Here is a 22,521-nt window from a genome sequence, read left to right as displayed (position 1 = left end):
TACACAGGCCATGTTGTCTTAAGGAACTTTCCTAGAGGCCCTTCCAATAACTTCTGTTCACATCTCATTGAGTTCCCACAGCTAAAACTTGAGAGGGCAAGAAATGCAGCCTTTGTGCTATGGACTTTACTTCCTGGAGTATAATGGAGGGTCTGTTACCAAAAAAGAAGAGAAGGACAGACATTCGTAGGCAACTAATACACTGCTACAGGAGAAAAAATAAAAATTTTAGGAAGGGACATATGCTTGTATTTGAAAAATCCTTCCCAGGATATTATACTTTCCTTGATGAGAACCACTGGTCTAAATTTTGACGATTCACTGGTCTAAATTTTGATTTGACATATATATATGTGTGTGTGTGTGTGTGTGTGTTTGTGAATCATAAATGTATTTGTAATTTGTAAATATATTTGTGAATTTTTAAATATATATATTTACACACACACACACACATATATATATATGTATGTGTCCTCAGGTAGATCTCTTTTCTGAGATTTGGTTCTGTATATTTGTTTATTGAATACTTGTATAGTGTTTATCATATTTGCCATTATTTTACATTCTTTATAGATATTAATTTATTTAATACTTATAACCATTATTAACTGAGCTCTTTTGCCCTGGGAAATCTCACAGACACAACATACTCAAGAGATTTGTTGTCATATCTTTCCTCTAAACCTTTCAGTACTTATTTCTAGTTCTTGGGAATAGCAGTACCTTCATCCAAGGGGAGAAAACTCACAAAAATTCTCTAACATATGATAGGTGATAGAATTTTTAAACAGATTTTTTTCATAGTCCCCTTGCCTTAACTGTCCAGTTGTCAAAACTTCTTTTACTCTACAATTTAGAAGGAACACTTGGATATGTGTCCTAGTCCCCTGTATTCACAATTTTATGAACAAATTTCTGTACCATATAATAGATATATTTAATTAAATATCCTTGAATTTCTTTTTATCTTTTAGATTTTATATGTCCTCTAAATTATTTTTTGAAAACACAGTCTCTATGCAGTGACTCACTATGCAAGGAATTTTTTTTTTAATGTTTGTGTTAGGTACTCAGTATTATCTGGTCTTGGAATGAATCTCAATTTTCATTCTGCTCTAAAAATTCCTTCCCTAATAACTTTTATACAACACTACTTTAAGTTCTTACATGACAAAAGTACTATTTTTTGCTAGAAAGACAAATAGGTAGCTACTTTTGAGCTCACCTATTCTCTCTATATTTAGAAGTTTTTCTTAAGGTTATCAAGAATAATTATAGTAATACACAGTAACACATTATCAAAGAATGGCAATATTTTAAGTAATGTTGTCTATTTTCATTAGGGCTCAATTCTTTCCATTAAACAAAGTATGACAGAAAAATGTAGACTACTGTTTCGCCACCAAATCTTAACAATCAATTTCAAAGCCTTTTTCAATCTCAAATTTGTCCATCAATCTTCTTCATGCCATATTATCATTCTTGTATCCTTTTTCTTCTATGAATTTTGCTCTATTTTGGTAACCATGTTCTATCTCTCCCTCTTAACAATGTAATTCATCATATGTTAAAAATCAATTCAAATTCTAATTCAGTGATAGACTGTTTTCTTTCTTCAAGATCTCACACTTACATTCTCCTTATAAGAAAATAATAAAAGTAGAATGAAATGGTACATTCAACAATTCTTTTTCTACTAGTACTTATCCCTTTACCCCTCTAGAAGAATAGAAAAAAATTTTAAATGTATGTATTTGTCAAATCTGAGTATCCAAACTCTATCACAAATAAAGTTTATTTGCAGAATCATGAAATTTTAAAGCCCTCAAGTGGAATCAATATATATATATATATATATATATATATATATATATATTGGTTTGCCCCCTTATCCTTTTTCATATATAATTCATATATCACTGTTTGTCATCATTTAAAATCATTTCCCCTTCCTTGGATTTTGTAAAAGAAGAATCCATGATATAGGGTGCATATGTGATGTGAAACAAATCTATAGAAAGATGATCAGAGTCTAAAACTTCAAATGAACTGAGACTTATATAAAAGACTTATATATGAGACTTATATAAGCTGTCAATATAAAGAAAATTGGATTTTTGTTTAATATACTGCAATTAAAAAAAGGAAGGATGTACCCATTTATTGACTGATCTTCACAATCACAGAGAAAATAAGTTATGATACCACTGGAGATAACCTAATAAGTATCTTGTTTTCAATAACTGAAAGGATATTCTATTAACGAAAGTGCCTTAACCTTAACACTGGTCTTCAATAACTTAGGGAAATATTTTAAGGATTTTTGGTAGCATTTAGAAAAGAAATAATCACCAAGGAGCAGTATATAGTGAAAACTAATTACGTCAGGTATAATTTTATTTTTAACAGAGTCAGAATCAGGTTCAAATACCCTTGATAAGACAGATCTGAATTTCAACAACGTTTGATAAATACTTTTACTACTTTATGGAAAGATACTATGATTAGGTACAGATCAGAGATGTTGGGTTATCATATGGAAAAGAGTAAGCATTAATAAAATGAAGGGAGCTCTCTAATGTCATGATACATGGACAACTTCTTAGCCCTATGCTGATCAATATTTATCTGAATGGTGTGAACAAAACTACAAGGAAAATTCTTATCAAATTTTCAAAGGAGGTGGTAAAAGAACAAAATCAGTTAAGATCAGACAAATTTAAAAGATTACAGATAGATGGAGCAATGGGTCAAATTGGAATAGATGAATTTTAATAGGAATAGATATTGCAGTTGGGAAAATAGATTTAATCACTAAAATAATATTATTGAAAACATGAATGATAAAAATATTTTAATTAAGACTATAGTAAAAGTCTAATGTGTCATGACTTTTATGCTGTATTAAGCATTCTATCTAGAATGAAGGAAATTACAGTCTTACCATATTAATTTCTGATCAGAACCATAGTTGAAGTACTATGTTAGGTCAGGGCAACAGATTTTCAGATGATTAAAGATACCCTGGAATATGAAAAGAAAGGAGCCTACCTACTGAACTATTTTTAAAATAAGACCTACATAAATAAGCTATGCGTAAGTATAGAGAAGAGGTAATAGAGATTCAGGCTTCTCATGTCCTCCAACTTCCATCTTCCTTATCTTCTAAAAGGATATCATTCTCTTATTCAAATCATAGAAATTTAGAATTTCATCTCTATTTTATCCTTTTTCTGAAACACTTTAAGTCATCAGCAAATCTCAGCAATTCTACTTTCTAAATCTATTTCAAATGTTTGCTTCTCTCTGATTTCACTTCACTTCTCTACGATAACCTATAATCATCTCTTCCAAACAGAAATATCAATGGTTTCCTATTGGTCTCTGCCATAACCCTTGCTCTCACAAGATATATTTACATTTGTCAAAAGGTAACTCTGATCATTGTTTTTCTTTGGCTTTAAAATCCCATAATGGCTGTCCAAGGTCCTTACTATGTCCAAATCCTTATTATGAGACACAAAAATTCAGTAAAATATGGCCCTCAAATACACAATCAAACTATCTTGTGCTACTCAACTTGGTTAATTATACTCCTACCATGTGGATTTCACTCAGTCCCTTGAACTTAATCCAACTAAAACAAGCTACTGCATGCCTCAGTTCCTTGTGTAAGCTCTTCCTTCTGCCTAGAATACTCTCCTTCCTATACTTTTCATGACTAGCTTCTTATCCTTTATGTCTTAATTTTAAATATTATCCCCTCAGAAAAAAGAAACATTTTGTGAAAATCCTATGAGAAGTAGGCATCCTCCTATTATTCTCTATCTCAGAACCTTATTTAATTCATAACATTTATCACAATTTTATTTGTTTACTAAGATTATATATTTTTTTCTTAGAATCTAGTCCACAAAGCACTATGCACTTTTTTTGTCTTGTTTACTCAAAGTAAAGAGTGGCCCTTGGCACGCAGCACATACTCAATAATTATTTGTTATGTGGAATGAATAGCATTAAAGAGAAGTGCTAGAAGCAATGAGTGGAGGTTTAGGAACATTGGCTAACATAATACCAACTCCATTTTTTGGAAATAGCCTAATAACTAGACAATGTTGTTCAGTCGCTAAATCATGTTCACCACTTTGTGACCCCATGAACTGCAGCACACCAGACTTCCCTGTCTTTCACTATCTCTCACTGCTTGCTCAGACTTATGTCCATTGAGTCAATCATGCCATCCAACCATCTCATCCTCTGCTGTCCCCTTCTCCTCTGGCCCTCAATTTTTTCCAGCATCAGGGTCTTTTCCAATGAGCTGACTCTTCACTTTAGTGGCCAAAGTATTGCAGCTTCAGCTTCAGCATCAGTCCTTCCAATGAATATCCAGGGCTGATTTTCTTTAGGATTGAGTGGTTTGATCTTCTTAGTCCAAGAGACTCTCAAGAGTCTTCTCCAGCAGCACAACTCAAAAGCATAAATTCTTTGGCACTCATCCTTCTTTATGGTCCAACTCTCATACCCATACATGAATATTGGAAAAATCACAGCTATGACTGGATGGACATTTGTCAGCAAAGTGAAATCTCTGCTTTTTAATATGCTGTCTATGTTTTTCATAGGTTTTCTTCCAAGGAGGCAGCATCTTTTAATTTCATGGCTGCAGTCACCGTCCACAGTGGCTTTGGAGCCCAAGAAAATAAAATCTGTCACTGCTTCCATTTTTTTCCCCATCTATTCGCCATGAAGTGATGGGATCGGATACCATGATTTTTGTTTTTTGAATGCTGAGTTTTAAGTCAGGTTTTTCACTCTCCTCTTTCACCCTCATCAAGAGGCTCTTTAATTCCTCTTCACTTTCTGCCATGAGAGTGATATCCTCTGCATATGTGAAGTTGATACTCCTCCTGGCAATCTTGATTCCAGATTGTGAGTCATCCAGCCTGGCATTTCACAGGATTTACTCTGCATAGATGTTAAAAAAGCAGGGTGACAATATACAGCCTCGATGTAATGCTTTCCCGATTTTGAACCAGTCCATTGTTCCATGTCCAGTTCAAACTGTTCCTTCGTGACCTGCATATAAGTTTCTCAGGAGACAGGTAACATGTCCTGGTAACAGGTACCATGGTCTGGTATTTCCATCTCTTTAAGAATTTTCCATGGTTTGTTGTGATTCACACAGTCAAAGGCTTTTGCATGGTCAATGCAACATAAGAGGATGGTGTTTCCATTGCTTTTTCTATGCTCCAACATATGTTTGCAATTTGATCTATGGTTCCTCTGCCTTTTCTAAATCCAGCTTGAATATCTGGAAGTTCTCGGTTCATATATTGTGAAAGCCTAGCTTGAAAGATTTTGAGCATTACCTTGCTAGTATGTGAAATGAGTGCAACAGTACGATAGTTTGAAAATTCTTCAGCATTGCCTTTCTTTGGGACTAAAATGAAAACTGACCTTTTCCTAAATTGCTAGTTTATATTTTTTAAAGGACTCTACCCAAGTAACACTTAAAATAATCTGTTCTTTAATTTCTGAAATTTTTCCTACTCTATGTCTACTCCAAAGCATTTCACTGAACAACTCTTTACAATTCTCCTACTCCCTTCTTCTAAGCATTTTATCATATACATCAACAGAGACTCTCTAGATTTTCTGAAGGCTCTTTAACTTTACCATTTCTCAATGTGCTACCCACAGAAAAACATAACCATCTGGTAAAAACAATTATTATGTATATATATATGCATATATATATAATATATATATATATATATATATACACACACACATACACACATATACATGATCAGGTACATCTCTCTATGTACTTGTTCTTTTGATTTCTACATCACAATAAGCCAGAGAACAAAAATCACAATGAAAGAGTTCTTCCTTGAAAATACTGAGTAGAGAAGCCAGGAAAAAAAATCATCTGTAAGTAGTATTAAAATAGGGAGAGATAATCTGTATATGAATAAATCTCATTCAATTATAATGAGAAAAAAAACTCAGTGTTAAGGAAAATCAGAATAGATTAACTGAGGATCCATGGAGTTTCTTGTAATTGGCAAACCATACAAGTACATGGTTGCAAAATATCAGATGGCTGACTGTACTAGTGATTTAATTCCCTTTCCCAAGAATGGTGACAGTGGTAACAATTTCCTCAATCTTCTCTCTAGATCAAGGGTAAATAGTTTAAGTTAAACTTTCTGTCTCTGAAAATCAAGATTCATTTTCAATCCTTAGTGGTCTAAGTTCTAAATTTAGTGTAGTTAGGTGTTCTGAAGATTGTTGGCTTTGTTTTCACAATATATATTATGCAAATAAGAGTCCTTTGACTTTAAAGGAAATTATGTGTTTGATTAAAGCAGACTGTTAATGAAGACTCATTGCTATGTTTTCTATTTATGCCTATACTATCTGTAGTATCCTATACCTGAATAAGCATTTGCTTTGACTATATTATATATTATTCATTGTAAGTAGTCTCCATTTTAATGATGATTCTAAAAACCTCTTCAGAAACACAGCCAAGATACCAGCCCCTGGTGTCCCACCCCATTTGTTGTTGTTTCTGTTGCCTTTCCTCTTCTCAGCCAAAACATGATCTTTAAAAGCGCTAATCCAGATCTTAGGTATTCTAGATAATACTCAGAAAACTTTAGGAATATGCTAAAATCCAAACTAAAAAGTTGTTCTCTTTTGTCTGAATGATAACTGTTAGCTCTAGTGTTTGGCTACATATACTATCACTAACTTAGCAAGCAAAACTTTTGCTAATATGTAGTGATCCATGCATAGCGGGTTCCACTTGACCTTGGCTTTCAAGAATAAGTGTTGGTTAACAGGAAAAGCCATCGAGCAAGGGACATGATTTAAGATAAAAGTTTTATGAGAAAAAGTTACTTTTTAAGATATTCCCCTTAAGCAACTGGCAGGTTTAACTGCTGGATGAAAAATTGCTACTACCTTATATTTGGTCCCAATCTTACTTTATCATAACAAAAAAGACTAGAAATGAAGTGATGATATTCTTGATAAATGGGGAAGAGATTTCACAAAGGATGACCTGGATAAACAAATACAGGAGAAGCCTAGTAGATATAGAATGAAATGCAACATTTCTCATCTATACAAAAAAATAGCCACAGAAATAAGAATGGCTGAAATTACATTTTGCTGCAATTGTCCAGTTAAAGAACACGTGAAAAAAGCATCATAGGAAGTTATCCTCCCTCAATTGAAGAATGATTAAAGCCTAAGGTCTATCCTTACCAAGATTAGAGGTGCCAATGAGCAAATCACTGAGGCCCACTCTTTTAAGTGTGCTATATGACACTGGTAATATAGCAACTGCTTGGTAGCAGCAGTTGTTAAAAACTCAGTAAAAAGAGATGTTGCAAACTTCCAGATTTCAAAGTAAGTTAAAATGTCAAGTTCAGAGAATACAATGGTAGTTCATCAATAATAATAATTGATACTATAGAACAGAAGTAAAGGGCATGAAGAAATTTCAGAGTATACAGGTTTATACTTCTTTGAAAAATCTCTCCAGAAATAAGTTTGATTAATTACTATTTACATGACAATACAATTCTATTCATAATCCTTTTTTTCTAAGACTTTTTTATATTGTCTAATAGCCAACTTATTATATAGTAGTAATTGAAAATAATTCTGTATCTGATTTACCTAAGGATCACATTTTAAGAAGTGTATAACTTTACATAATCAATATCATTTTTTCATATTTTTCAAGCACTTATTGCATTCTACCTTATATAATTGTTAAGTACATTTTTCATCCCTAGAAGACATTATTCTCTCTGAGAACTGGGGCCATAGTTTACTTATCTCAATATCCCTGCACCACTTTGACTGGATTCTTCAACCTCTGTTGCAGTATCAATTCACAAATAACAAAAAAGAATTGAGACAATTGATTAGTTTTTCAACAAATATGTATTGAGTGCCAGCTATATCCATGGTACCATGCTAGGCAAAGGTACAAAGCTTTTATTTTGTGAATATTTAAATCCTATACTTCTCAAAATATGGCATGATTTAATGATTAACCCTCTATATAGATACGGCAAACATCAGAAGCAAGATAAAAATATTGAAACTGAGAAAAAGCATAGCAGAAAGCACAGGCTGACTGCTAAACACATTCTTGATAAAAATCTGCATTTTATTAAACCCCAAGTATTAACTCAATTGGGTAAAATAATACTTAGTAAATAAATAATTTTTAAATCTAATCATTTTGAAGTGAAAGAGACATACTATGCATTAGTAATATAAGTTAATACTGCTTAAGTAACCCCCAAATGAGATCACTAACATGCTGGTGGTAAAATTTAATGACAGGCAATGAAATAATATTTTTAGGGAAAAAAAAAACTTTTTAATTTACAGTAAAATACATAGCTCAAGAATCTATATTTCTAGGTATATTTGAACAATGTTGTATTTATGAAAAAAGGAGAAAAGAGCAAAAATTGTAACTGCCAATATTTTATGATGTTTAGATTGTTCTCCTTTAACATACCACTCAGTCGTGTGCGACTCTTTGCGACCCCATGGACTATACAGTTCATGGAATTCTCCAGGTCAGAATACTGGAGCGGGTAGCCTTTCCCTTCTCCAGGGGATCTTCCCAACCCAGGAATCGAACCCAGGTCTCCCTCATTGTAGGCGAATTCTTTACCAGCTGAGAGCCACAAGGGAAGTCCTTACTCTACACACCTTAAGCAAACATAACATTATAGCAAGTTTTAAATTGGTTTAGAATCTGAGAAAGGGTTTATATTTACCATAAAGATCTCAATAAATTAACATAGTAGCCACAGATATAATTGTGGGGTTTTTATGCAATTTTTTTAATTTTATTTATTTATTTATTTTCTTATGCTGTACAAGTTTCTCTTTTAATTTTTTTTCTCCCAGATATAATTGTGTTTTAAAGTGGTGGCTGTTTAGTAGCTAAATTGTGTCTCACTCTTGCGACCCCCTCGACTGTTGCCTGCCAGGCTCCTCTGTCCATGGGATTCTCCTGGCAAGAATACTGGAATGGGTTTCCACTTCCTTCTCCAGGGGATCTTCCCCACCCAGGGATTGAACCCCATTCTCCTGCATAAAAGGCAGATTCCTTACCACCTGAGCTAAGCATACTCTATACAACTTAAATGTGCTTTATAAATACATACTGATAAAATATTAAATTGACTGCATAACAGGCAGATTCATTACCAACTGAGCTAAGCATACTCTATACAACTTAAATGTGCTTTATAAATACTGATAAAATATTAAATTGACTTGGTAAATGTTTGTTGTGTGCCTGCTGGGTACCGACCCCGTGCTTGGATAATATTTTCTGGAACTGAAGATTTAGCCTTCTGCACCTGGCAGTGATATACTCATTTGGGGAATTCAGAATATTTGTAAATGTTGCTTCATATAAGAGTTTATTACTATACCAAGGATTAAAACAACTCTTTTAAATGCAGCATAATCATGCTTCATCCCTCTGAATTTTATATATATATATATAATGAACTGCGGGGACTGCTTTGAGCAAAAAGTGGATTATATAATAGTCAGGATTTATAATATATATGTCTACATATGTTTGTGTGTGTGTAAAATAGTATATGTACACACACTTATGAGACAGATAAATAGAAAGGCTCAACCAAGTGCTTTAATTAACCCTGAATTGCCAGCCTGTAAGTTCTACAGCTTCAGTACAAATCTCAGTCTATTCAACTTCCCAATGTATTCAGCACAGCTTCCTAAACAACCTCAGTCCTACTGCTCTTATTTCCAGTAGAAGATATTTCAGCCATGGTCCAAAAGTTTATTATTTACATGAAGTCAAATGTTCCTGTGGCTAGGTAAATGGCTCAAAACTGTAGCTACTAAGACTTTCAAAGGCAAACAGGTTTATTTGCAGTTGTTAAGCTAATAAAGTAGGTATTGTCAGAATCATTATAATTTGTAAAGCAAAAACTTAAATATAAAAAAAAATGCCTGCAATTTACCATGAGTCTCTACAGGCTTTCTAGATGGATATAATCAGCTAAATCCATGCTTAGATGGAATGTCTCTAAAAATATCTTAATAGATCAGTGAGCAGCAATGTGATTCAATAATTAATATTTTCCAAGTCACGGTGCTGAATTTGATTTGAGAAAATTCAGTCCTATCAATTTCCAGACAAGTCATAATACACAAATCTTTGTCACTCAAAGCTTAGACCAATATTAAAATACACTGAAATAGCTACTCTCTCTTACCAATATTAAAATACACTGAAATAGCTACTCTCTCTTATGTGAACAAATAAAAATTCATTTTAAATAAGTGGTAAAGAATGGTCATTTTATTAACTTTGCTTCTTTTTATTATAAAAAGATGGACAGCTTGAAAAGTTTTGCATTAGCAGTTGTTGCAAAGCCAGTTTTTTTTTTGCTAGTACATTTAACTGGATTTAAAAATGGTAATATTAGCTTTCTTGCATGAGGAAGTAAATAATTTCATGAACATTTTTATGCAAGTTTCAAATAGCTAAAACATGCAGGCTTGAATGATTATTAAGTGTATTTCTCTTTCCAACTTTACACTTATCTTGTGTGTACAGCTGATATCCCTAGTGTCCAATCAGAGACAGGTTTTCATCCTGTTGTCCAGGGAATGATGGGCACAATTCCTTTGACACTGATGAGAGGTGAATACATAAATCCAGCCCACTTCAGTGAAAATTGACCCATAATTTTTTTTTACCCTGAAGAAAAATACAGGTAATAAAGTTTAAAGATGGAAAAAAATACAGTTAAAACTCATGAGGTGTATCATTATTTAACAATAATCAGCAAACATTACATTTTGCCTTGAGGACAGTGAGCTCCAGATTTGCTTTCAGGTACTCATGAATTCTAATAATCATGGTTTTCTATATGATAGAAAGAAACCTAAAAATATGAATGATAAGTTTTTCACATTTCAATGAACTCAAAAGTTAAAACTAAAAAGAAAAGGCATAATTTTGAAATATTTTCCTCTACCTCTACTCTCCCTTAAGATGCTCCTTATGAAATGAGTGTATATATTTTCTATAAATAGTTAGTAGTGGAAAATAGACATGATTTTACACATAAAGATTAGCCACCAAATTAAAAATGTGTGGATCTTGTATACAACAAGTATATCCAAAATTATATCAGCATTCCTAAGATTTGGGGGAGAAATGACATGGTATAGTAAGTCAGATCAATTGCCCCTAAATCAAATATCCTGCCTCTAACAGTAGCAAAAAGAAATGCTGTGAACAGTGAAGACTATCTAACTAAGCATTTTCATTTACTTTAACACCCATTAAGGATTTACTATTAGTTAATTTATCTATATATAGATAAATAAGATAAACAAATAAATATATAGATAAAGATATAACTAAGTTATAACTTAGTTTATTTATATCATTGGCCTATAGCATTTCCAGAATACTGAGTTTTATTATAATTATCACAGTATGGTAATCCTTTTCCTTCTCTATCTTTGAAAGGTATTCTAAGTTCTTCTGTAACAGGCCCAGCAAGAAAATCTGTTTTATTTACATAGTTCAAAACTTTGTAAGAAAAAAAAAAAAAAAAACTTTGTAAGATCCTTTTGCACCCTATATTTTATTTTTGACTTGCATCTTATTTTAATCTATCTTCTTTCAATTATAACTTTAATTGTTCCTGTCCCACACAAAGATCTCAATGATAAGCAGAATTCTATTAGCTACTTTTTTCATGCTAGCACAGTGCATTAATATTTTCAGAAAATATACTAAAACCATGCCATGAGTTATAAATTATGACAAAAATATGAGTTAAGTTTAAACTTCTTGTAAATGCAGATAACAGAATTTTAAATCAGTAAATATTTGTTGAGTGCCTCCTATGTGCATATTACTGTGCTAGGTAAAAGGTGGAAAAACAAATTACAATCTGCCATAATGTGGCTTATATTCCTAGAATAGAGGCATTCACATAAAATAGTCACCTTCTAAGGAAGTATGGTGTAAATAACTTTACATAGAAGTAGACATAAAGACAAATATTACTAACAATATTTTAACCGAGAGAAACTAATTTCCTCTAATATAAAGAGAGAGAAACCTCTGCTCTGGGCCACATCAGGGGTTGTATTGTTTTATTTAATGCTGCAAACTGAAGAGAGAAATAGATGAAGAGGTACAATTCTGGGAATAATCTCATTCTTAACAAAAGGAAGTAAAGATGAGATTCCAGGAAGGAGGCTTCAGCTTTGGCACCAAAACCTTAAGGTGAATGAACAAAAGCATTTTTGAGATGGAGGCTGTATGATGGTATAATTGTAGAAAGAAGGCAATGTGCTGGAATGGGGATGAATTGGAGGAAATACATAGCAATATTTTATATATTAACTCTATCTCTGAAAAAGACTTTGCTCTCAATAACTGGCTGATTCACAGCAGCCAGGATCAAATGTAGTTAACCCTACTGATTTTAATTCGAATACTGGAATCTTACACAAAATGCAGCGATGGCTCTCTTCTGAAGGAAAAGGTGCTAGTGAGATATAATGCTCAATTTCTATAAGCATTCTTTCCCTCCTTTGGAGTTAAATCTCCAATATGCAGACTCCATTCTCCTTTCAATTCTAGGATTTAACTAATATAGACTGAAGTCTATAAGACAATAAGACTAGTCTTTCAGACTAATACTTGGGAATTTCCTATTAATTTACCTTTCCTCATAGTCTACACAATATTATGCTAATTTGTATTTTGCATCATTCTAAAGCCATCATCACTCCCTTCTACCTTTGAAATGTTTCCTAGTTCTGACTTGAAATGTGCCTTGGACCATTTCCCATGCCTCCACTTAAGCAATCCAGTCTTAAGTACCAGTTTTTTTTATTTTGTTTTTAAAAAGTCATTGAGCACTGTCTAGGCTTTAATACCTAATGATAGATTTCATTAATACCAATTTTTTTCTCAACCTGATCCAATTTTAATTTTGCTAAACTTTTCATATCAGTAGGTCATTTGTTGCTAATCATATAGACAGTGAATAGAGCTCACTAGATATGAAGCTACTTACCCGACTGATCCTCCTCTGCTAGTTGCTAGCACTATAACCATCCTGCTCCAGTGGTCAAGTCCAAATTCTTTCTTAGCTTAAACAATTTTGCTTTAATTAATATACCATTTCCCATGAATCACAAGATAAAATGCATGTTAAAGTTCAAGTCTGCATGATATTTTTGAACATGAAATATCATCTTAAGATTGAGCTCATTGGAAAGCATCTTGAAGAAACTGGCAACATGAATTAGGCACATGTAAAGTAAGTCATAATGCTTAATTCACATAAGGAAATCATGGGGCAAACAGGAGACTGAAGAGAAAGGTGAAGAAATCGAGCCATTTGAAGCATATTGTGTATAATAGAATAGGAAGCAAGAAACATTGAAAACATCAGTTTAGTTCAGTTTCGTCGCTCAGTTGTGTCTGACTCTTTGCGACCCCAAGGACTGCAGCAAACCAGGCTTCCCTGTCCATCACCAACTCCTGGGAACCTATTCAAGCTCATGTTCATTGAGTCAGTGATGCCATCTAATCACCTCATCCTATGTTGTCCCCTTCTCCTCCTGCTTCCAATCGTTCCTAGGATCAGGGTCTTTTCCAGTGAGTTGGTTCTTTGCATCAGATGGCCAAAATATTGGAGTTTCAGCTTCAGCATCAATCCTTCCAATGAATATTCAGAACTGATTTCCTTTAGGATGGACTGGTTTGATCTCCTTGCCATCCAAGGGACTCTCAGGAGTCTTCTCCAACACCGCAGTTCAAAAGCATCAGTTCTTTGGTGCTCAGCTTTCTTTATAGTCCAACTCTCACATCCATACATGACTACTGAAAAAACCACAGCTTTGAGTAGATGGACCTTTGTTGGCAAAGTAATATCTCTGCTTTTTAATATACTGTCTAGTTTGGTCGTAACTTTTCTTTCAAGGAGCAAGCATAAATGGACACAAAATTATAAAACTCCCATAAAGTACTGGAATCTATGGCCTGTATTATGCTCTTCACATGAAGAACTGATTGATTAGAAAACAGTCTGATGCTGAGAAAGATTGAAGGCAGGAAATGAAGGGGACCACAGAGGACAAGATGGTTGAATGACATTACCGACTCAATGGACACGAGTTTGAGCAAGTACTGGGAGATAGTGAAGAACAGGGAAGCCTGGTGTGCTGCAGTCCATGGGTTCTCAAAGAGTCGGACATGACTGAGCAAGTCAACAACAACAAGGCTCTTTCATCCAGTCTCTGGAAACCTTTCTACACTCTCTTGTCCTCTGTGCAATTTTAACACATAGACAAATTTAGGCTTATAACTATAAGATTTCACCCTTTACTCTCTCCTTTACAACATAAATAAAATAATTAATCATCCTAAGATTTCATTGCCCATTATCTTATACAAAGCTGAACAGTAAATGTAACTTGTAATTCAATAGATATATAGCTGTATATATGGTATTAAAATGTATAGAGAGACTTTTTTTTTCCAAATAATCATTTTAAGCACTCAAGACTAAAGTGTCCGTTAACAGCCCTATCTGACTTCAGTTTGCATAGTTCCTCTCACAGGTCCCTTTCCATCCACACATTTATGAAGCTATTTCTCACCTCCACAATTTTGTTCACTTTTTTTCAATCTAACCTCTGATCTATTCATTTTTGACATTAATTTTTTAATATTTCTATCACGTGTTGTGTTTATTTATACTAATGTATTGGTCATTTTCTATTACCCCATCTAAACAACAAATTCCTAAGGAACAAAAAAAACTCCACTATTCTGATTTTCCCATAGTGTGCTGAGGTGAACATAAGCACTAAAGTTAGAGCATAGCACTTGAAACTTATGCTTTATGGTGGCCTAAATGGGAAAGGGATCTAAAAAAGAGTAGATGCATGTGCATATATAACCAAGTCACTTTGCTGTACAGCAGAGACTACCACAACGACACCCCACTCCAGTCCTCTTGCCTGGAAAATCCCATGGACGGAGGAGCCTGGTGGGCTGCAGTCCATGGGGTCGCTGGGAGTTGGACACGACTGAGCGACTTCACTTTCACTTTCCACTTTCACGCGTTGGAGAAGGAAATGGCAACCCACTCCAGTGTTCTTGCCTGGAGAATCCCAGGGTGGGAGGAGCCTGGTGGGCTGCCGTCTATGGGGTCGCACAGAGTTGGACACGACTGAGGCGACTTAGCAGCCGCAGCAACCACAACATCGTTAAGCAATTAAAATCCAATATATGCTTAGTTCTTCAGTCAGGTCTGACTCTGCAGCCCCATGGACTGCAGCTCACCAGGCTCCTTTGTCCATGGAATTCTCTAGGCAGAAATACTGGAGTGGGTTGCCATTTCCCTCTCCAGGTAAAATCCAGTAAAAATTAATAAAAAAATAAACCCAGGTTTTAACATTTATATATATATATATATATATACACTAACATATGGAGAAGGCAATGGCACCCCACTCCAGTACTCTTGCCTGGAAAATCCCATGGACGGGGGGCCTGGTGGGCTGCAGTCCATGGGGTTGGTAAGAATCGGGCACAACTAAGTGACTTCACTTTCACTTTTCACTTTCATGCATTGGAGAAGGAAATGGCAACCCACTCCAGTGTTCTTGCCTGGAGAATCCCGGGGGGGAGGAGCCTGGTGGGCTGCCGTCAATGGGGTCGCACAGAGTCGGATACGACTGAAGTGACTTAGCAGCAGCAGCAGCTAATATATATCAATTATATTTAAAGTATGCAGGCAAAGTTGATTTTGTGATTATGAACGCCACAAAATTTGCAATATACCATGTGGTCTCTCAGTGCGATAAACAAATACTTGATGGATATAATACACCTCTGTCCCTAAGGTCTTTGAATATTCTTTCCACTTGTCAATTCTTAGAAACTTTCTCCCCACATCAAATTTTCTATCCATCCATGAATCTTACAATTGCAAAACTTTTCAAAAACTTGGAAGTAAGTAATATACCACTGGAACACATGAGAGGAGTTTCCATATTGATTCATCTTTGAATTTGAGTATGGTGATACCAAACACACATCTTAGGATAATACATTTAAATTTTAAGCATAACAAAATAGTTAAGAGATTTGTACAACATTGGGCTTTTTTTTAAAGTTGCATATTATTTAAGTACTAAAAATTCTAGAGTAAAAATTGATTGTGGGGAATAGACATACAGATCAGTGAAGTAAAACTTACAGTCCATAAATAAATCTTTATATATAGTCAATCAAGTGTACCAAGATAATTAAATAGGAGGTTAAGTTTTTCTCTTTTTTTTTTTTCAAAAAAAAAAAAAAAACATGCTGTGAGATAACTGGATATTTAATTTAAAAAATGATTTTGAACCTCTATCTCATACTATATAAAGATTATCTCAAATGAATCATATGCCTAAATTTAGGAGCTAAATTTAGAAAACTCTTAGGAAAACCATAAAAATAAATCCCTGAGACGCTGGTTTAGAAAATGGTTTCTTAGATGTCACCAGAAAAATATGTGGTAAAAATACTCATGTAAATTGGATTTCATCAAAGTTAAAAACTTTGCTTCAAAGGATGCCATTAAGGAAGTGAAAAGACAACATACACAATGGCAAAATATTTTCATATAATATGTACGATGAGAGACTTGTATCCAGAAATATATAGGGGATTTTTACAATTCAACAATAAAAAGACAAGTTATTATAAAATGATCACAGGATTTTATAATACATAGCTCTCCAATGAAGATATACAAATGGTCAGTAAATACATGAAAATATTCTCAAAATTATTAGCCACTAGTTAAATGCAAAGAAAAATCACAGTGAAGTAAAACTTCATACTCACTATGATATTTAAAATTAAAAATACAGAAAATAAGTGTGATGGTAAGAATTTGAAGAAATTAGAAGTCTTGTATACTGATAATATAAATGCACAATGATGCAGTTGCTATGGACAATAGTTGGAGTTCCTCAGAAAGTTAAACATAGAATTACTGCATCATCCTATAATTCCACTACTAGATATATACACAATAAAATGGAAAAGCATGTCTACAAAAATATTTGTATATGCATATTCAGAGCAGAATGAGTAATAACAGTCATAAACTAGAAGCAATCCAAATAATGAATGACTTTAAAATGTGGTATACTTTTATAGTGAAATACTATTAAATTATAAAAATAAAGGACTAATACATGTTACAACATGGATAAATCTTTAAAATATTATGTTAAGTGACAGAAGCCACACAAAGATCACATATTTTATATCCAAATTATATTAAATGTTCAGAAGAGGCACACTCATGGAGATAGAAAATAGATTAATGGTTGCTAAGGCCTGTTGGGAGTAATGCTGATAGGTATGGGATATTTTTGGTTTTGATGAAATGTTCTGGAATTAAATAGCAGTAATGATTGGGAAAGTTTGTGAAAAGATTAAAAACCATTGAGTTATATACCTAACAAGGATGAATTTTGTGTTATGTAAGTCATATCTCAGTAGAGATGCTATGAAAACAACTGTGCAGACAATAGTTTCAGTAGTGCTTGTCAGAATTCTAAGGAAATGCTAAAATTATAAAGGATCAAAATTATTAATAGAATACTAAGAGACAATTTTCCAGGTGTTTAGGATTCAAGTTTTCAAAAAACTATAGAAGACTTCTTCATGATAATTAAGGAATGTAAGTAAAAAGTCAAATAAACATGCAGATTCATTTTTTTTTTATTATTTGCTGAAACTGAAACATAAACTACCTGTGCAAAACAACACATTTATCAAGAACTAACCATGAACTGTGACCTTAGAGATGTTAAAGCTGGATTTAGAAAAGGCAGAAGAAGCAGAGATCAAATTGTCAACATCTGCTGGGTCATTGGAAAAGAAAGATGGTTCCAGAAAAACATTTAGTTTTACTTTATTGACTATGCCAAAGCCTCTGACTGTGTGGATCACAGCAAACTGTGGAAAGTTCTCCAAGAGATGGGAATACCAGACCACCTGACCTGCCTCCTAAGAAATCTGCATGCGCGTCAAGAAGCAACAGTTGGAACTGGACAAGGAACAATGTACTGGTTCCAAAGCAGAAAAGGAGCACATCAAGGCTGCATACTGTCACCCTGCTTATTTAACTTATATACAGAGTACATCATGAGAAATGCTGGGCTGGATGAAGCACAAGCTGGAATCAAATTGCTGGGAGAAACATCAACAACCTCAGATAGGCAGATGACACTAGCCTTATGGCAGAAAGCAAAGAAAAACTAGAGTCTCTTAACAAAAGTGAAAGAGGTGAGAAAAAAAGCTACCTTAAAACTCAACATTCAAAAATGACAGTCACAGCATCTGGTCCCATCAGTTCAGTCCAGTTCAGTCACTCAGTTGTCTATTTACGACGCCATGGACTGCAAGAGATCAGGCTTCCCTGTCTATCACTAATTCCTGGAGCTTGCTCAAACTCATGCTTATTGAGTCGGTGATGTCATCCAACCATCTCATCCTCTGTTGTCCCCTGCGCCTCCTGCCTTCAATCCTTCCGAGGATTAGGATCTTTTCCAATGAGTCAGTTCTTTGCATCAGGTGGCTGCAGTGTTGGAGTTTTAGCTTCAGCATCAGTCCTTCCAATGAATATTCAGGAATGATTTCCTTTAGAATGGACTGGTTGGATCTCCTTGCTGTCCAAAGGGCTTTCAAGAATCTTCTCCAACACCACAGTTCAACAGCATCAATTCTTCAGTGCTCAGCTTTCTTTATAGTCCAACTTGCAAATCCATACATAACTACTGGAAAAACCATAGCTTTGACTAGACGGTCCTTTGTTGGCAAAGTAATATCTTTGCTTTTTCATATGCTGTCTAGGTTGGTCATAGCTTTTCTTCCAAGAAGCAAAATCTTTTAATTAGGTAGCTGCAGTCACCATTTGCAGTGATTTTGGAACCCCCCCCCAAATCTGCCACTGTTTCCCCATTTATTTGCCATGAAATGATGGGACCGGATGGCATGATCTTAGTTTTCTGAATGTTGAGTTAAGCCATCTGTTTCACTTTCCTCTTTCATTTTCATCAAGAGGCTCTTTAGTTCTTCACTTTCTGCCATAAGGGTGGTGTCATCTGCATATCTGAGGTTATTGAGATTTCTCCTGGCAATCTTGATTCCAGCCTGTGCTTCAATCAGACCAATATTTTGCATGATGTACTCTGTATATAAGTTAAATAAACAGGGTGACAAAATATAGCCTTTATGTATTGGAACCAGTCTGTTGTTCCATGTAAAGTTCTAACTATTGCTTCTTGATCTGCATACAGATTTACCAGGAGGCAGGTCACGTGGTCTGGTACTCCCATCTCTTGAAGAATTTTCCACAGTTTGTTGTGATCCACACAGTCAAAGGCATTGGTATAATCAATAAAGCAGAAGTAGATATTTTTCTGGAATACTCTTGCTTTTTTGATGATCCAGCAGATGTTGGCAACTTGATCTCTGGTTCCTCTGCCTTTCTTAAATCTAGCTTGAACATCTGGAAGTTCGTGGTTCACATATTGTTGAAGCCTGACTGGAGAATTTTGAGCATTATTTTCCTAGCATGTGAGATGAGTGCAGTTGTACAGTAGTTTGAACATTCTTTGGCATTGCCCTTCTTTGGAACTGGAATGAAAACTGACCTTTTCCAGTCCTGTGGCCACTGCTGAGTTTTCCCAAATTTGCTGGCATATTGAGTGCAGGTCTTTCACAGCATCATCTTTTAGGATTTGAAAGAGCTCTACTGGAATTCCATCACCTCCACCAGCATTGTTCATAGTGATGCTTTCTAAGGCCCACTTGACTTCACATTCCAGGATGTCTGGCTCTAGGTGAAAGATCACACCATTGTGATTATCTGGGTCATGGGGATCTTTTCTGTATAGTTCTTCTGTGTATTCTTGCCACCTCTTCTTAATATCCTCTGCTTCTGTTAGGTCCATACTATTTGTTTCCTTTATTGTGCCCTTCTTTGCACGAAATGTTCCCTTGGAATCCCTAATTTTCTTGAAGTGATCTCTAATCTTTCCAATTCAACTGTTTTCCTCTATTTCTTTGCATTGATTACTGAGGAAGGCTTTCTTATCTGTCCATGCTACTGTTTGGAACTCTGCATTCAAATAGATATATATTTCCTTTTCTCCTTTGCCTTTCACTTCTCTTTACAGTTATTTGTAAGGCCTCCTGAGACAACCATTTTGCCTTTTTGCATTGCTTTTTCTTGATGATGGTCTTGATCCCTGCCTCCTACCAATGTCACAAACCTCCATCCATAGCTCTTCAGGCACTCTGTCTATCAGATATAATCCATTGAATCTATTTGTCACTTCTACTGTATTATTGTAAGGCACTGATTTAGGTCATACCTGGATGGTCTAATGGTTTCCCATACTTTCTTCAATTTAAGTCTGATTTGGCAGTAAGGAGTTCACGATCTGAGCCACAGTCAGGTCCAAGTCTTGTTTTTGCTGACTGTATGGAACTTCTCCATCTTTGGCCTCAAGGAATATAATCAGTCTGATTTGGGTGATAACCATCTGGTGATGTCCAGGTGTACAGTCTTCTCTTGTGTTGTTGGAAGAGGGTGTTTGCTATGACCAGTGTGTTCTCTTGACAAAATTCTATTAGCCTTTGCCTTGCTTCATTCTGTACTTCAAGGTGAAATTTGCCTGTTACTCCAGGTGTTTCTTGACTTCCTACTTTTGCATTTCAGTTACCATATAATGAAAAGGACATCTTTATTTGGGTATTACTTCTAGAAGGTCTTGTAGGTCTTCACAGAGCCATTCAATTTCAGCTTCTTCAGCATTACTGGTCGGGGCATAGACTTGGATTACTGTGATATCGAATGGTTTGCCTTGGAAATGAACAGGGATCATTCTGCTGTTTTTGAGATTGCATTCAAGTACTGCATTTCTGACTCTTTTGTTGACTATGATGGCTACTTCATTTCTTCTAAGGGATTCTTGCCCACAATAGTAGATATAATGGTCATCTGAGTTAAATTTACCCATTCCAGTCCATTTTAGTTTACTGATTCCTAAAATGTCGATGTTCCCTCTTGCCATCTCCTGTTTGATCACCTCCAATTTGCCTTGATTCATGGACCTTACATTCCAGGATCCTATGCTCTTTAAAGCATCGGAATTTGCTTCCATCACCAGTCACATCCACAACTGGGTGGTGTTTTTGCTTTGACTCCATCTCTTCATTCTTTCTGGAGTTATTTATCCATTCATCTCCAGTTGTAAATTGGGCATCTACCAACCTGGGGGCTTCATTTATCAGCATCCTATCTTTTCATGTTTTCATACTGTTCGAGGGGTTCTCAAGGTAAGAATACTGAAGTGGTTTGCCATTCCCTTCTCTAGAGGATCATGTTTTGTCTCTTCACTTCGTGGCAAATAGAAGGACAAACAATGGAAACAGTGACAGACTTTATTTTGGGGGGCTCCAAAATCACTGCAGATGGTAAATGCAGCCATAAAATTAAAAGACACTTGCTCCTTGGAATAAAAGCTTTGACCAAACTAGACAGCATATTAAAAAGCAGAGACAATACTTTACCAACAAAGGTATGGTTTTTCCAGTAGTCATGTATGGATGTGAAAGTATAAAGAAAGCCAAGCGCTAAAGAATTGATGCTTTTGAACTGTGGTGTTGGAGAAGACTCTTGAGAGTCCCCTGGAATGCAAGAAGATTAAACCAGTCAATCCTAAAGGAAATCAGTCCCAACTATTCATTTGAAGCACTGATGCTGAAGCTGAAACTCAGTACCTAGCGACCTGATGCAAAGAACTGACTCACTGGAAAAGACCCCGATCCTGGGAAAGATTGAATGTGGGAGAAGGGGATGACACAGGATGAGATGGTTGGATGGCATCACTGACTCAATGGACATGAGCTTGAGTAGGCTCCGCGAGTTGGTGATGAACAGGGAAGCCTAGCATGCAGCAGTCCATGGGTCGCAGAGTCGGACATGACTGAACAACTGAACTGAACTGAACTGAAGCATATAACAGTTTAAGAACTTTCATTTGAACTCATTATAGAATTTTAATATGTTTTATTACTCTTTGAATCTCCAACACAAATTATTAGTGGCATTTAAAAAGTCACAATGAATCAAGTTTCAAGCTATATTACTTAAAACTGAGAGAGAAACCTACAAAACCATTTATTTTAAGGCTGAGATATAACATTATTAGAATTCAACTGTTAAATAAAAGAATACAGACAATTATTGGGTGCATATTCCACCAAACACATGATAGTTACTCAATAGCAAACAATAATGTATAACATCAGACTATTGTGACAATGACTGCAAGAAGAACACTGAGTAATAAATTTAACACTTT

General features: G+C 34.9%; 1 protein-coding gene across 4 annotated transcripts in view; it reads right to left on the bottom strand.

The window, feature by feature from the left end:
• LRRIQ3 (leucine rich repeats and IQ motif containing 3) overlaps positions 1–22,521 on the bottom strand; it is a 196,135-nt gene that overhangs the window by 77,115 nt on the left and 96,499 nt on the right. The window lies entirely within an intron of this gene.

This window comes from Odocoileus virginianus, chromosome 5 (assembly GCF_023699985.2).
Source record: "Odocoileus virginianus isolate 20LAN1187 ecotype Illinois chromosome 5, Ovbor_1.2, whole genome shotgun sequence".
In the NCBI taxonomy this organism is placed as follows: Eukaryota; Metazoa; Chordata; class Mammalia; order Artiodactyla; family Cervidae; genus Odocoileus; species Odocoileus virginianus.
The sequence above is the reverse complement of the archived record's forward strand: the minus strand, read 5'-3'. Positions and strand labels throughout refer to the sequence as shown.